Genomic DNA, 15,994 nt, shown 5'->3' with positions numbered 1-15,994 from the left:
TAAAAAAGTGTGTTTGCTTTCAAGAGGACCTGATGTAGCCTATTCCTGCTTAATCTTTTCCTGGATGTACCTGAATCATGTCTCCCTTGTCTAGGCAGTGGGGTTCTTATGGAACATCTCAGGTTCAACATTAGAATTTAAGTTTTGTTGCTCTGGGACATATGGCAGCAGCATTGCAGGCTAGATAAGTGGGGGAATCCTACTTATTCAGGCCTGCAATCTAACTGGTAAGCTGGTCAGTCCCACTAGGCTTCATCACTAATATAGGTCAGCTTTTCTTTTGGGCAGATTTTGAATCCTATCATCCAGCCAAACTCTTCTAAAAGAGTTTCACTTTCAGTGTGCAGCCAGCTGAGAGCAGAGGTTTCAAGTTCAGTACAGTTCATTGTAAACATTAGCAGTTCTAGTTTCAAAAAGAAAACCCAGAGTGACAGCAAAATAAATCAAGAGATCACTTTTGAAGCCTTACTGGGAGGGTGCTACTGCGAGTAATGCTAGAAATCAACTAGACTTTGATGGCAATTTAGTGCTTTACAAAGACTCCATAGTCCTGGAATGCAACTTATTCTTGAAAGAATGCATCTTCTTTGGACAGTCCTTACATCCATTCACATGGAGAACTAGGTCATGGGTCATTGGTCCCAACCATCCAGAGTTGATGGGAGTCAGGTGGCATATCAATTATCATCATCATCATCATCATCATCATCATCATCATCATCATCATCATGTGAAATCACAGCTGCTGGTTCTTTAGCTGGTGTTAGCCTTCATTCACACTGAGTTCTTCCCAAGAACCTAGGATGTTGTAACGTATCAGTGTAGTATATGTGCAGATCCAAGCAGTGTGGCCTTTTGTAATTGACAGATGGAAATTTTGTCAATGTGCAGATTTTCTAAGTGCCATCCAAGGTTTTTTGGAATGGCACCCAGTGTGCCAATAGCCACTGGGACCCCTACTGCTGGCTTATGCATAATCTTTCAACTTGGTTTTCACATCTTGATACTTTATGATCTTCTCCAATTCTTTGTCTTCTATTCTACTAGCCCCTGATATTGCCTCATTAACTATCCATACTTTCATTTCAATCACAGTTAAATCTGGTGTGTTATGCCCCAAAATCTTATCAGTTTGTATTCCAAAATCCCACATTATTTTAACTTACTCATTTTCAACTACTTTTTCAACTATATGTTTCCAGCAATTTTTCATTACTGGCAGATGATAATTTTTACAGATGTTCCAGTGAACCAGTTTGGCTGTTGTGCTATGTCATTGTTTATACTCAGTTTGTGCAATCTTCTTGCACGAGCTGAGTATATGATTTACTGTTTCTTCTGCTTCTTTGCACAATCTGCACTTTGAATCTTTTGATGATTTTTCAGTTCTGGCCTTGATTGCATTAGTTTATACAGCTTGCTCTTAAGCAGCCAAAATCAAGCCTTCAGTTTCTTTTTTTAATGTTCCAGTTATCAGCCATTGCCAGGTTTTATCTTTATCCACTTTAACCTCAATCTTTTGTAGAAATTGACCATGTAATGCTTTTCCTTGCCAGCATTCTGTTCATGTTTTTATTACATTATTTTGATATTCATGTTTTGTTTCCTATAATAATAATAATAATAATAATAATAATAATAATAATAATAATAATAATTTCACCCCTTACATTCATGCAATCATCTGAATCAGTCTATTGAATTCCTGCATACTCTTCTTCTAAATATATTCTTTGTATTCTGTTCTCACACATTACAGTTAGTATACCTATGATTAAGTTGTTAGTTCATCCAATAGTTGACCCCACATTCAAACTGGGGTGGCCATACTGTTAAGCAGACTGAGATGAGACTCTCAGGTTCAGAATGCTAGGAAGAAGCAGCAAGACGTTAAATCAAGGAGATGTGTGCCACACCACTGGGCTTTCTAAGCTAACCCTGCTGCCTCCAGATGTAAGGATGAAGTATCCCATTACTTACAGTTGGTGGACAATTGGACATTACCAGTTCAGGTCAGCATGGGACATTGACCTTCAACTGCCAATATGGTTAGTTTAGCACAAGGAGCAGAAGGGGGTACTTCACCTGTCTTAGGGTGGTCCTGATAAGAATTTCACTTTTCATACCAATTTCACCATACCAAAACCTTATCAGTGAGTAATACTGGAAGTTAAGCCCTTCTACTCCCATTAGTTTGCCATGGAAAGTGATTTTTCAGAAAAGCTTGAAATGTCCCAGTTGGTCGCATTCCTTTCAACAATTTGAAGTACCTGACTCAGGTATCCTAAGATTAGATATGAGAAGCCAGACATAGCTTCAAAATGATTTTCCACGTATAATTAGATCCATCTGCCCCCATAACTTTTGACATCACAATAACTGATGTCATGAAGTATGAGTGTTTTACTGCTTTGCTAAGCCATGATGGCACTTTTAAACTCTAGGGGAAAACAATTAGGAAATCTTCAGGTCACCTAGTAATTAGAACTGTAAACATTAGAGCGCCTCAAAAAAGGATCTTCTCTGTGATGTCTGAATCTGTCATTGATTCCCCTTCATAGAGAAGAAAGGTTCAATGGAGATAGAAGGGACTTCAGTTCAGCCCTAGTTTATCTCTAATTCTGCTGGTTTTTGTTTCTGTAGTAATTTGCATATTTTAAAAGATGAACATTCTCTTGAATTGTATATTTTCTGTAACATAACCTTCAGGAGGAAAAAAAAATCCTGTGAATACCTGCTCATTAATGCAATAGGTGCAGTCAGTTGTTTCATGTGGGAATTCTTCAAGATTGGATTCTTCAAGCGTTTCTACTCAGGCAAAGGCCCACTTAACAGTGCTGACAGTGAAAGAAAGCTGACTTTTCCATCACTGGCCATTTACAGTGCACATTGGGGAAAAATAGAAAGCACTTTTCGTGTCATACATGAGAGAAAAATGATCTTCTGAGTGAGCTAACAAAAGCTATTAAAATTTAATTTAAAAAGAGGTACTTAAGGTAATTGTAATTTTGAGTTTACCAATGTATACTGGAGAAATACGATAGAGGAATTTAAAGTTATAGAGAGATGTAATTGTCTGTCTATGTACTGCCCAGGCACTCAAAAAACTTGAGGTACTTTGATAAAATGGTTTGCTCTGGACAAAGAAAGGGAAGCATTTATTTATGCAGTTTCTTAATTCACTAGTAAGATACGTTGAATTCAAATTTTGTAAGCTGTTTTTCAATATTCTATGTCCTTTTTCTAATTGTATGCTCTGCTTCGTCTTACTTGAAATAAGAGGCTCAGTAAAGTTACATATTAATCATAGAATTTAGTCAATTAATCAATTATAGTGGCTTTTTAGTTAGAAGAACCTGTTTGCTTTGCTTTGCTTGTCCCGTGCTCTAAATAACATTCCTATTATATATTGTCCTTTGGTTAGATATATCTCCTCGGCATTTTTCACTATCTGAATTCATCAGGGATTTAGTAATGAACTTCATTTTTGTATTTACCTGATCATCTAAAACATTAAAAAGATTAATACTCAAACTGTACAAACAGACATGTTAGCCCATACTTGCCAAATACATTACTAATATTAAAATATCAGCATTGAGTTTGCTTTTTCCTTGAACGACTTATTGTCTTTCATTTTCTTATGCAGCCAAACAGCAGTAATTCTTGATTCTTCTTCAATAGTTTCCTAGATCCATCAGTCTTAATTAACTTACAGGGCTTTGCTGATTTAATTCTATCTTCTAAATTGTCACCGTTTCCAAGTCTTGTTAGAATGTAATGAAGACCTGACGTAAATTTGTATTTAGTTTTCTCCCATATTCTAACATAAGCCTTCAACTCAGAGCTGATGTAGGAACATCAGTCATTCTTTTCCTCCTTTTGCTTTGCTTATTAGCTTACCTGATATAGAGAGTTTGACAGGGTGAGGGTGGGGTGGGGGTGAGAGTGGAGAAGCTTCAGTCTTAGAGAATATTGTCCAAAAACATGTTTTGCAATAAATTTGGATTTTAGACAAGAGAATAAAAGCAACAATAATCATAAAAAGAAATCAGCCTTCCTTCCCTGAAGAAAAGTAAAGAGAACCAGATAAAGTAACCAGAACCAGGATAAAATGATTTTTACTCAGTCTTCTAGGAAACTTGAGGATCCCAAACTAGAATGCACCAATCAATCAAAAGACTCATTTGTATAAATGTGTTTATTTCTGTTCTGTAAAGATAAGATGATTGCTTTATGTATGTATGTGCTTGTAATTTCTGCATAAATATCAAAAAGTGCTACAACTTCCATTTGAGAAATAGATAATTACTTTATTAAATATGTAAATGATGAAGGCAGGATAGGATTCCTTTAGATATTACTGAACACTGAATGAATATTCCCATATTCAGATAATAATTATTTTGTTTGTTGCTTTTGATCTCTGCATGGTTTATTCATTTAGTTTATTTATTGTGGCCACCCATCTCACAAAAATGACTGGCCAATATACAAGGATTAAAAACAACAATTTAACAAACCAGCCATAATGCCTGAGGTCATAAACAATAATCCCAAGTCATAAAGAAACATACCACACAATAGATGAAAATAATCAAAAGGATAATTAGAAACAAAGCAAGCACTCATCTTTTTGCATCATTGAAAGAACATCTTTATTTTATAGGATTTCCTGTAGCCAGTCTATTTCTGAACTATGGATCCAGATCTATCTCCATATAAATTTATCCTGTCCTATTTCTGTATTAATTTGCTTTTTTTTCCCTTTTACTCTGCACAAAATTCTAACTATCTGTTTTTGAACCTATCTTGAGAACTGTATCAAAACATTCCATAAGTGATCCTCACATTACTCTGAGAGGTAAGAATCAGATTGGTTCATAACAAAAGTTACAGAGTTTGAAGCCCTCAAGCATCCCTAAGTGTATGTAGCATTTATCTTCATAAGTGGATGTGTAATTTTTGTGAGGATATGAATTTCTGAGTGATTAGTTCATATCCCAGCATGAATGTTTCAAGGGCTGACTGACTTGGCATTTCACAGAGAATAAGAATGGCACAGCTTTCCTCCCTATCAAAGGGTTTGGGGGTACTTGATCAATTATTCCTTTTACAAAGCTACAATAGGCTCTGTTCTTAACTACAGGTCATCCTTAAATCAGGTGTTCTTAACCCAGAGACTAGCTATACTTCAGTCCCTTAGAACTCCTCCTCCATTACCACCATAACCATCGCCCCTACATTTTATGCAGGCTGTCTTGCAAGTTATTAAATAATATATAATAATAAGTTTGTAAAATGTATAACATAATATTGTCACCCTGAGGGTTTTATAGAGGGTCTTTATGAATCCTTTGATACTACTTGTTCTTCTTTTATCCAGAAACTCGGGGTATATAGAAACAAACACTGGTTTACAATTCCACAGTTCACTTTTTGAGCTAAAAACTCCACTCACACATGCATTCGCACAACCAAGTATATCTACTGACTCATGGACTAGTTAGCCAGGCTACGCTTGAATTCCAGAATTATGACAGAATGCCTGTTGTGCAGGATACATTTTTCTATATGATGGTGCCAAAGGATTAGGTTCCAGTACACAACAAAGCCAGGCCCACCTTGGAACCTTTAACACACCTTCTTGTACTTTGCCACCAGACTGTCATTGCCTCATCTAGTATGCTTGGAAAGCCTTGGGAACAATCTTTTGCCCTGAGAATCATGTCTTCTTCAAGTTGCCTTTCTCCATATGCTGCATAAGCTTAATCTTCCAGAACAAACTTTTCTGGCCTCCTTTGGGTTGGTCTTAGGTACTTTATCTTTTGTAAATGTCCATTCATTCAATTACATGGAATAAAGCTGCACATTATGATGATAGTGTAGCATTATATATTGATTGACACTAATATAGTTATACATAATTACCCATGCCTATAGATCTGCAGTTCAGAAGCATATAGCCTGAATAATTAATTTGGGAAAATGTGGATCTCCCAATTTAATTCTGCACCAGATCTTTTGGTTAGAATAGTTAAACAGGCTGTTAAGTCTATCAGGTAAGGAAACTGTGTTTGGTCCACATTCTTAAGTATGTAAGTAAAGTGTTCTAATTTACAAAGTTGTCCTTTGGTTCCTGGGCAATTCTTAGTTCAAGTTTTGCATTCAAGTAGGCCTGTTGGGAAAAGTCATTTACAAATATCTGCATATTAGGGAATACTATGCATCAATTGCATATGTTAAAGAAAGTACATTTTTTAAAAAATGAGGATTTTCTTGCATCTCTGAAAACACAAACACACACACAATGCCTTAAAGATTGCCTCAAGAATGTGTATGTGCCAAGTGAAAAAGTAACAGATTTAGATTAATCTAACACCCCTACTTCCGACTCTGGAAGACCTTCAATGAAACGATCACAACATTGAACCTAAAAGTATCCAAACCTGTCTCATCCCACAACAGCTAAATTGACATGAAATTCTGGGCTTTGTACCCCAATAATTCTGAAAACAAGTGAGTTAGGAGAGTCTCCCTTAATTATTCATTAGCCCTTTCTTGCCATGTCTCTCTCCATTAGTACAGCAGGGAGAGCAGAAGATGAATTTCTTTAGGAAGCCTCAGCTTCCATTGAGACCTTGGCCGCTACCAGGTATGTTCAGGACACTGAGAGCATTCAGGAATAATAGGAGATGACTGCACAAGTCTCTAATGACTGAGGGTTTGGCTCTTTTATGTCCCCCTCCACTTCTAGATCACTTGTTAGATTTACTGTAGGGAAAAGGCAGCACGGGGGAAAGATTTACATCCCCAAAATATTAGTAGGATTTTTAATTTATATTCAGTATAAGCAAAACAATAAAATAATGACCCAAACAAACCAATTTCAGCAACAAAACAAAAATATAATCAATATAAAACCTTTCCTAATACCAGCACAACCAATATTTCTATCTGTATTGAGTAATGACAAAAAACTTCCCCCTGTATAAAGATGCTGAGAAAAGAAGCAGTTTAAGGGCCTTTTTAGACCTCAAAAGATCAGATTCCACATGTGGTCGAAGAGGGAGTTAATTCCACAAGGGTAGAAGCTAAATGGGAAAATGCTATGAAAGGTGAGGTAGTCATGTTGATGAGGGGAAAAACTATACAACCTTAGCTTCATGATCAAACTAAGCTAGACAGCTACCTAAAAAGTTATTCAAATGACTGGCTGTTCCTGTACACATCTCAGAAGGTCAACGCTGGCAGTTTAAACCAGTAACACCTTCAAAGGCCCAACCAATGTAGGGATTGACAAAAAGAAGGAGGAGTGAATTGGGAGAGGTTGAGGACCACATGAACCATGCTATGTTAACCAAGGGGGCAGACAGCAGAGTCAGGAAAGCCTACCCATGAAGGGTGAGCAGGATGAAGAGCGGTCCCTGGACATGTGAACCATTCCATCAGTTTTTAAAAGATATAATTGAGATCGTCAAAATCTGGCTTTAAAAAAGCAGTCTTATCTGGTAACTGGGACTTGCTTCCATACACACATTCATAGATATAATTGTTTTGGGCTAAAACTCCAGAACAAACTTGGTTTCTTTGAGGTTATCCCACCAGCTGTGATATTGCTGCTTTGCAAGTGACATATAAATATACCCTAACCATCATGTTATTACTATTCAAGGTAAGCCATGTAATGCAAAACACAGAAAGGGAATAAGTAATAGTTAGCCAATGTCAGATCTCTGGGGTAGGCCAGGTCAAGAAACAGACTCCCCAGAGATTCTAGGACAGTTACTTTATTGTTGTAGGGTATAGTAACAGAATTTTGAAAGCCTGTCCAATTTCTCTCTGTCCCATCTTATACTAAACAAAATAAAGGTCTGATTTTGTGGTTTTTTCTCATGCTTGCTTCAATCTCTGGATGTGTAATTGCTTCTCCAAGTCCTTCCTTAATGGATGTTTCATACCTTCCCCAAGGTCAGCTCTAAGAAATTAAAGGCATGAGGTGAGAAAAGGAAGTATAGATAAATCCAATTTATACCAGTACCATTCATTATACCTCTTCATGTCTTTCTATCCTTGCAAAGATTCTTGCTTCCACCATGTCCACTGTGGGAGAAGGCCACTATCAGTCTTCTTCTGCAGCACTCACTAAAGAAAAGTGAGAGGGTCTGCAAAGAAGGCCAGTGTGGAACAACATGGTTAGTTCACTTCGGTCTAAAAAAAGAGGAGACCATGTTGCTCTGCAAAGCTATTTCAAATGGGTGCTTCATTTGGACCTTCATAGAAGCAAAACACTTTAAGATTTATGCTGCTGTATAAAATACAATTTTCTAACTGATGCTAACTTCTCATATTCCCCAGAGATCACTTTTGTAATGACAAATAAACCCCATGTCTCTCAACAGAATTTATAAATAGAGCTGGGCACAAAGGGTCTTTCAAAATTCTCTACCTGATCTGTGGATAGAAAAATTGAGTGGATCGTTTTCTCAGAGGAAGGAGAAACTGAATTTCTCAAGGGATGGATTCCCTCTCAGCTGTGATGGTAATATTGTTCCTTCCTGATCTCTTCCCTTGGATAGAATTTTGAGAAGGAAGAGAAGCCGCAGACGGCTGGAGAGAGAACTGTACAATGAAAATGAGGACGTTCATACATGTACCCCTTGGCCCCTTTGTAACTAAAGTTGCACAGGAAAGTCATGCTGTGCCCATCTTCTCCTTTGAAAGGATTTCTAAAGCCAATTTTCTTTCTCAGATTAAATGAGAACCAGCAGATAGAATGCTGGCACTGTTTGTATGGTAAGGGGTTGCGAGGAAATTATCTCCTCCTATCTCCAGCCATTGTCCCCTTCTAGTAGCCTCCTTTCCCTTGCAGCAGGGATTTTTCTTATCTTCGACCCTATCTGGGATGGGGATAAATAAGGGAAAAGGAAGTGAGAAAGAACTGGTAGGAGAGGAAAGGTGAACTCTGTTTTGTTTGTTAAATACTCTGAAATTTCACCCCAACTCAATAATTGTTATTAGGAGAATTAGGAATTTGAAATCCACCTGTTCTTAACATCACTTAACATAGGTGTTATTGGATCTGCAGAAGCCCCACTGAATATAGAGGATTGTCTGAGGCAAATTAATAAAGCTGTGCATTGCCTCAAATTGGCACTGAAAATATGTTTACAACATGACAGAATAGAAAATCAATGCCAATAAAGAAGGTGAGCAAATCATGGAGAAGTGGTTTGGGTAATTGGAAGTTGTTCAGCAGCTGAAGTAAACAAAGAGCTTTGCTTTAGTTTTTTCTCATTATTATATGTTTAACGATTACATTATGGAATTATTATTATTGCTCTCATCACCATCATCATCACCATCATCATGGAAAATTACATATGTAAGTAAAGGACATCGGTGACTTTTCAGAAAAGAGGCGACATTGATTTCACGTTTATTTTTGCACATCTTATATTCATTCATATTCTCTCTCCCTCTCTCTTCCTCAATTAAAGGGAAGCCCCGTACATATGAACTGTCATGGTGTATGCTCCGGCTTTTCCATATGATTTAGGTTTTTCAAGATAAGACTCTGCAGAATCTACAGTAGACCCATCCTCTATTGTAGATTTTAATTTACCTGAATTACCTGTTCAATATTTAACAAAATTAACATTTTCAGGGTGCTTTTTGGCTGAAGAAGCCATCAAAAGTGGTGAAAAGCACAATAGTAACATATAAATAAAAAGCTTAAAAACCAGGCATGATAGGCATCTCATCAAAATTCAGTCTCCCAAAGAATGAAATAAAAATCAAATATCCCACTATCCAGGGCAGGCAAATGAACCACATTCAGCCTTAGCCTGACTGAACGAGGAGAGCTACATGAATCCAACTGAAATTGAAATTTCCAATGTATAAAGAATTGTCTAAATTATAACCCACTATACACATAATGAGCCTATCCCCAAGGAAGCATCTAGACAATTAGACCACATCAAATTTGCCCCCATCCCCAGCCTTATTCTTGTTGGAGAGAAAGGCATTTATTACCGAATATTCTTATTAATAACGCTACTCTATATTCATCTCATGGCATTCAGGATATGAAGCTAACTTAGACAGCCTTTATGACCCCAAATAATGATTCTTATATTACACAGGACCAATGGGTATTGTGAAAAGGACAATGAGCAAGATATTTTGCTTCACTAGAGCATATAAATGACCTCATTAATGCATGGTCTGCGAGTTATTATTTTCTCTTGGTGTTTTCCTTAGTGGATAGTGCATCCCCTCTGCTACCTAAGAAACCCAAGGAGCAATATATTTTTGTTTCCTCTGTCATAGGTAATAACAATGTGAGATAGACTTTTAAATAGGACAGCCTTCCAAAGAACAACTGCTGCATATGTGATCACCTAGCTTTAATGATATCAAAAGAACAGCCTTAAAAATAAATAAAAATAGAGCTCCTCCAACGAGAGGAAGTCAGTAAGCATTAGAAATTCGAAGGAGACACACCACTTGAGATTCTTGATTCAGCCTATTTCTGGTCTGCAGCAGTTTTACATAGATCCAGTCAAAAGTCTCTTCCCTCCTAGTTTTGCATCACTTTCTAGTTCCTTAGAAAATGTACAAGAACGTATTTTTTTTCTGTATACATTTTTGGCATGCAGCATTTAAGGCAAGAAACTAAGTAAAATGTGTCAAAAAGAGGAATCCAAATGATAACTGGGTTCAGTTATATATATTACCTCATGAGGTGCAAATGGATTCGTTCACTTAGGTTGGTGTGCTTACATTCAGTATATCAAGTTGATGGTGTGTTATTGGTGGATGTGTAAAGCTACCTGTTTATCAAGTGTGTTTCTATCATTATCTTTACATTAAAGACAAATGTTAGATGAATTATGAGTGCAACCACAGAAAGGACAACATTGTTCTGCCTGAGAGAAAACCAGTAAGAAACTGAATGAATTTTTCCTCCCACATCTGGTTTAGATCTTTCTTTCAGATCTTTGTACTAACCGTTTAATATCCCTTCCTTCACCAGCAGTAGGATTGTGACAAAATGTGCATTGTTTGAGTGAGAACTTCTGTTCCTTTATTTTAATATTTGATTGATTTCTAAAAAACTAAAAATAGTGTAATACATCTAATGGTATACGCAGGTTTTGGCCTTTAAATCTCAGGGGTGAGGTTTTATTTATATATCTTTTTTTTAAGATTTATATCTCATCTTTCTTCAGAAGTCAAGGTGATTTTTTTTAATAGTCCCTCATCCAATTTTTCCCCAGAACAACAATTGTGTGGAATAGTTTAGGCTGAGAGGTAGTCAGTGGCCCAAAGCCACTCCAGAAGCTTCCATGGCTAAGGGTAAACTTAAAACTTAAACTTAAACCTGGGTCTTGCTGATTGTAATCCAGAAAGTTTGCTTCATGCTTCCTCTGTAAGTTGTGAGATCCTCCTCAGAGACTGTCTGTATGTTCACAGTGAATGATATGTGGACTTTATAGTCTGCTTTCTCCAGAAAGAATCACCTAACATTTACTTTGTGGTCATTTCATCACCAGAGTAAGAGTATTTTGTCTGACATCTCAGAAGCTTTAAAGTCTCATACCTCATTTAACCAATGACAAGTGGGGTTAACCCTCTTTTATTTGTTTATCGGTGACTTTTGTTCTTCAATATTTTATTGATCCTGTATAGGTCCTATACACCCTTAGATTACAGTAAATCCCACCAAACACATAGGTGCTCACTTCAGGGCAACAGGTATAGTACTGTAATCGAATATTGTGCACAAGAAAATATAAACTTATGAAATGATGGAATATTTAGAATATCTTGCCAAACATTTTTACTAGATTTTAATCAGTTCCATTATCTACAAATAACCAACAGCACTCCAGAGTCTGATTTTATTCTGTAATGGTATGCGTAATTACCTTGGGAGACATTGCCTAAGGAATGATCAGATAAGAGACAGCATAGCCCGCAACTGGATAGTGGGCAGGGCAAGAGGCTCAGAAGAGACCCTCCCTAGTTTCTTGGGCTGTAAAGAGATGGGGGGAGAATTGTACTTTCAGACATGCAAGATTCTGTTAATGTAGCCTTACAATAAGGTAGAATTAGTTCATTTGGTCATGATTCCTGTCTGGTCTACCTAGTAAGGCTGACATATCCCAGTCCACATTTGCTTAAAATGACTTAACGTAAGCATTAAAATCTTCTTCCAGATTATCCTGAAACATCCCTCTTCCAAGGGAGGACCTAGATCTTTCCAGCATAGAAGGTTATCAGTCTGCATACAGCAAATCTTGTACTGCTGATAACTTCACAGTGCAGTTCCCTCTGCATGCCATCTTTAATCTCACTGATGAGATTTGTCTTTGTAACTTTGTCTCAGTTATTTCTTTAATGCATTTAAAATGATGGTATCTAATCTCTAGTGTGTGTATTACTCAAATAATAATACACGCAAATGTGGAAGAAATAACTTAGTGAAGCTGCCAGAATTGAGAGGGCCCTAGGTATGGAGACCTTTAGAGTTTCCAACAAATATAATTTGGATTTTTCTCCCTTCCTGACGGGAAGAGCAAGAATATGAAGATAAAATTAGTGAGGGTGGGGAGATAAGGACATCAACTGTTGTGTTGGCAGTGCTGAATGTAGAGTGCTGAACACAGAGCCCCTTCAGATGCTGTGGCCACAGATCTAGGCCTCATGATAATCCTTCATAACCTTTAGATTGATAGGAAACTACTGAAATATTTATTTACTAAATACATATTTATCAAAATATTAACATTGTCTACTAAATATATCTACTTAGTATAAATACTAAGATTAGATCAACCGCAGCATCCAATACAGCAGTGAAACTACCTCCACCAATAAATTTTACCATAACAATAACATCAGGAATTAACATTCAACCATCATCAAAAGTATGCTTTGGATTACAGTTATAGTATAAAATGCTTGCAATTACTATTCATGCTTAAAAAGCCCAATGTGGCAATATAAGAATATCATCTTTTGTTTCAAGGACCTTAGTCTCCCACAGTATGACGGTTTATACAGCAGCTCTACATATCCAATATTTACTGTGCCTTTCAGGTCAAGGATGGGTTGGGAAGAGATGATTGCAGACAGAAATTCAACAGCAGCCTTCTCTCCAGTCACTTGATAGAGATGTTCCTGCTGAAATGTTGTTTGGATCATCTGAACAAGGCCTGTGCTTCCCTGAAGTTCTATCTATTATAGTAACTGTGCACACAGAAGCCAAAAGGTCCATACTCTATCCACAGTCACTTCCCACAATCATTCATTACACTCTCCCAACTTCACTGGCAAGAGCTTGGCAAGAATTCCTAGACGCTAGACTTGGATGATCTGACTAAGCTGTAGGCTTGAAACTCTCAGATATGAGATGGCCTATCTGAGATAAGATTCCTGCTAGAGAAGACTCTTTATTGCACACTGGAGAGTAGCTTTCCCCCTTTTTTCAGTGTGAAGGTACAATCCTCCTTTTATACTAACTGTAGCTTAATTCCAGCAGCACTTGTTTCTCCCACTCATGTCATGGTTTAATTGACATTTTCCTTTGTGCTTTTCGGTCTTAAAGCAGAGTGACTGGCATCTCTGTCCTGAAAAACTGGCCTCTCTGCCCTGAGAAACTCTGGCTCTCAGCTCACCCGGCTCTAAATAGACAACACAATCAGGTGACTGCCCATAAAATGGTGCAGCTCCTGAGCAGCATGACTGGGAAAGTGAGCAAGATTGAGACAGAAGCAAAACAGGGTTGCTCCTCAAAGGAAAAGGCAACACCTCTCCCTACCCATTTGCTCTTGTTCCCTGGAGTGGAATGGAAGATTAGTCTAAATGGAGCCAGTTCTCACCAGACATCATTAAAAAAAAAACCCATATAGTGAGCGAATGAGGTGCTGCGGTGAGTGATCTTCCTTTCTCCAACCCGCTGTGCTGCCTCTAGGTACCAACCCTTCTCAGGGTGTTCAAAGAAGGGAATTGAGAGATGAAAGCAGCCATTCTTCTGTTGTTTATTTCCTTCAGGCTGGAGAGGCTGAAGGTGTCTTTCTCCTTTGATCTCTAAGTCCCTCTAAGTCAACTGGTGCATAAAAAGGGAACGCAAAGGCAAGGTGTTATTGCTTAGCTTTCAAAATAAAAAGAGACATGTTAAACAAGCTTTTTCAGATATCTCTTAAATATTACAGAATATTAGGTTCTTTCTTCTGAGAAGAGGAACATGTAGCTTGAATACTCTTCTACTCCATTTTCTCTACTATCTTGGCTATTGGGGCATTGCAAAAAAGGCTGCATTATTTGGGTGTGGGTAGAGGGGGATTTTGGTGATGTGTGTGTGACACATGCTTCCAAGTTCAACTTATGGTCACTCACTCACACACACAGCCTGGTGAGGCATGTGGATATTGCAGTCCTGTTGCTCTCTACCTGGGTTTTCCAGATAGGGGGAGCTAGAGCAGACAAGACATCCCCTGGTCAACAGCTGGAAAATAATTAGGAATGCATGCAAATCAGAATCTTGAGGCACATTAGGTTCTGCTGGAATACATGGAGACCCAATGAATTAAAAGCAGCAGCAAAACTTTACTGGTTACAATGTACATTTGCTCTCTGTCTTACACACATACACTGATCCTCACTTACCCATGTCCTTCTCAACTAGGCTGCCAGGCACTAGCCTAAAGGGAGGAAACCATCAAGTCTGGATCCAGGATGACTCCAAGAGGAGTGGGCTTCAGGACCCCTTTTATCCCCCAAAGCTCTTGCCTTGTGATTCAGAAGTCTGGTAGCTGTCAATGGGGTTGGGGAGGGTGTTTCTATGTGCTCAGTGCCCGGCCTCCTTTGATTGTCTTCTGGTGACATTTCTCCTTTGATCCTTAACAACTTAGTTCCTTCTGATCCACCTCCTGAAGGGATCTTTTTAACAAGACCCCTAAATTTTGTCCTGTTTGCATACTTGCCTACCCCATTTTTAGTTTATGGCAACTTCAGCCTAGTCTCATATTCCACCACAGCCCAGTCTTATGTTTTGACACGTGATGACATTTTTTTTCCTTTATATTTGATCTTTTTCCAGATAAGGAAGAAAGATAGGAGAGGGCGAAATGCATTAAGTATGATCATAATCCTGGCCTGTATGTACTTTCTTGAAATTTTTTGGCAGCAATGTTGAGTGGCTTCCCACTGGATCATGTAAAGCTTCTGAAACAAAACAAGATCATTGGGGTCTTATTCCCAAGTGTGTGTTTGTGCCTTCAAGTCAGTGTTGACTCCTGGTGACTGCCTGGACAAGTCCCTGTGGTTTTCTTGCAAGGTTTTTTGAAAGTGGTTTGCTCTTGTCTGCTTCCTAGGGCTGAGAGAGAGTAACTGGCCCAAGGTCACCCATGCCTAAAGTGGGGCTAGAACTCACAGTCTCCCAGTTTCTAGCCTGATGCCTTCACACTACATGAAACTGGCTCAGATTCCCAAGACATTCCTATTCCCAAGACATTCCTCCAAATGACTTTTCAACACTGATTCCAAGACTGAAAGGTAGCAAATTAAAAGTACATCTCCCTTCCCAATCATCATACATACACATCACCTAGATTAACATATTTGGTAGCTGACGTACCTATAGTGTCTTATCATAAAAGGATGTCTATATCCGAAAGAAATGTATAGGTCTTCTGGAGAGGAAAGAAGACGGGGGGGGAATATTCCTCTTCTCACTGAGCCTTTTGAAAATTTCTAATTTATAATCTGAACTCCCTCTCTTCAGCTCCCCAATGAAAAAATATTCCTATATCACAGTGAGATTTCTAAGTGGGGGCACTTGGTTATATTTTCAGCATTTAAATCTTAAATGTAATATGTACACCTACTGTATATGGGAGTAAATTACATAGAAAAGAGAGGCATATAAGCTTGCATATAACCCTCTAACTTGGGTTTATTTAAAGACCTTGGAAAACATATT

The 15,994-nt window shown here is 37.9% G+C and overlaps 1 pseudogene; it reads right to left on the bottom strand.

Annotated features, from left to right (window-relative positions):
• Positions 1-816: 816 nt before the first annotated feature.
• Positions 817-15,994, bottom strand: part of LOC148216538 (uncharacterized) — a 155,543-nt pseudogene continuing 140,365 nt past the window's right edge.

The sequence above is a fragment of the Python bivittatus genome, unplaced genomic scaffold, assembly GCF_059951505.1.
Source record: "Python bivittatus isolate LINGU-HERP-01145 unplaced genomic scaffold, Pbiv_v1 ctg000200_np1212, whole genome shotgun sequence".
Taxonomy (NCBI): Eukaryota; Metazoa; Chordata; class Lepidosauria; order Squamata; family Pythonidae; genus Python; species Python bivittatus.
This window is presented reverse-complemented; position numbering and strand designations above follow the sequence as displayed.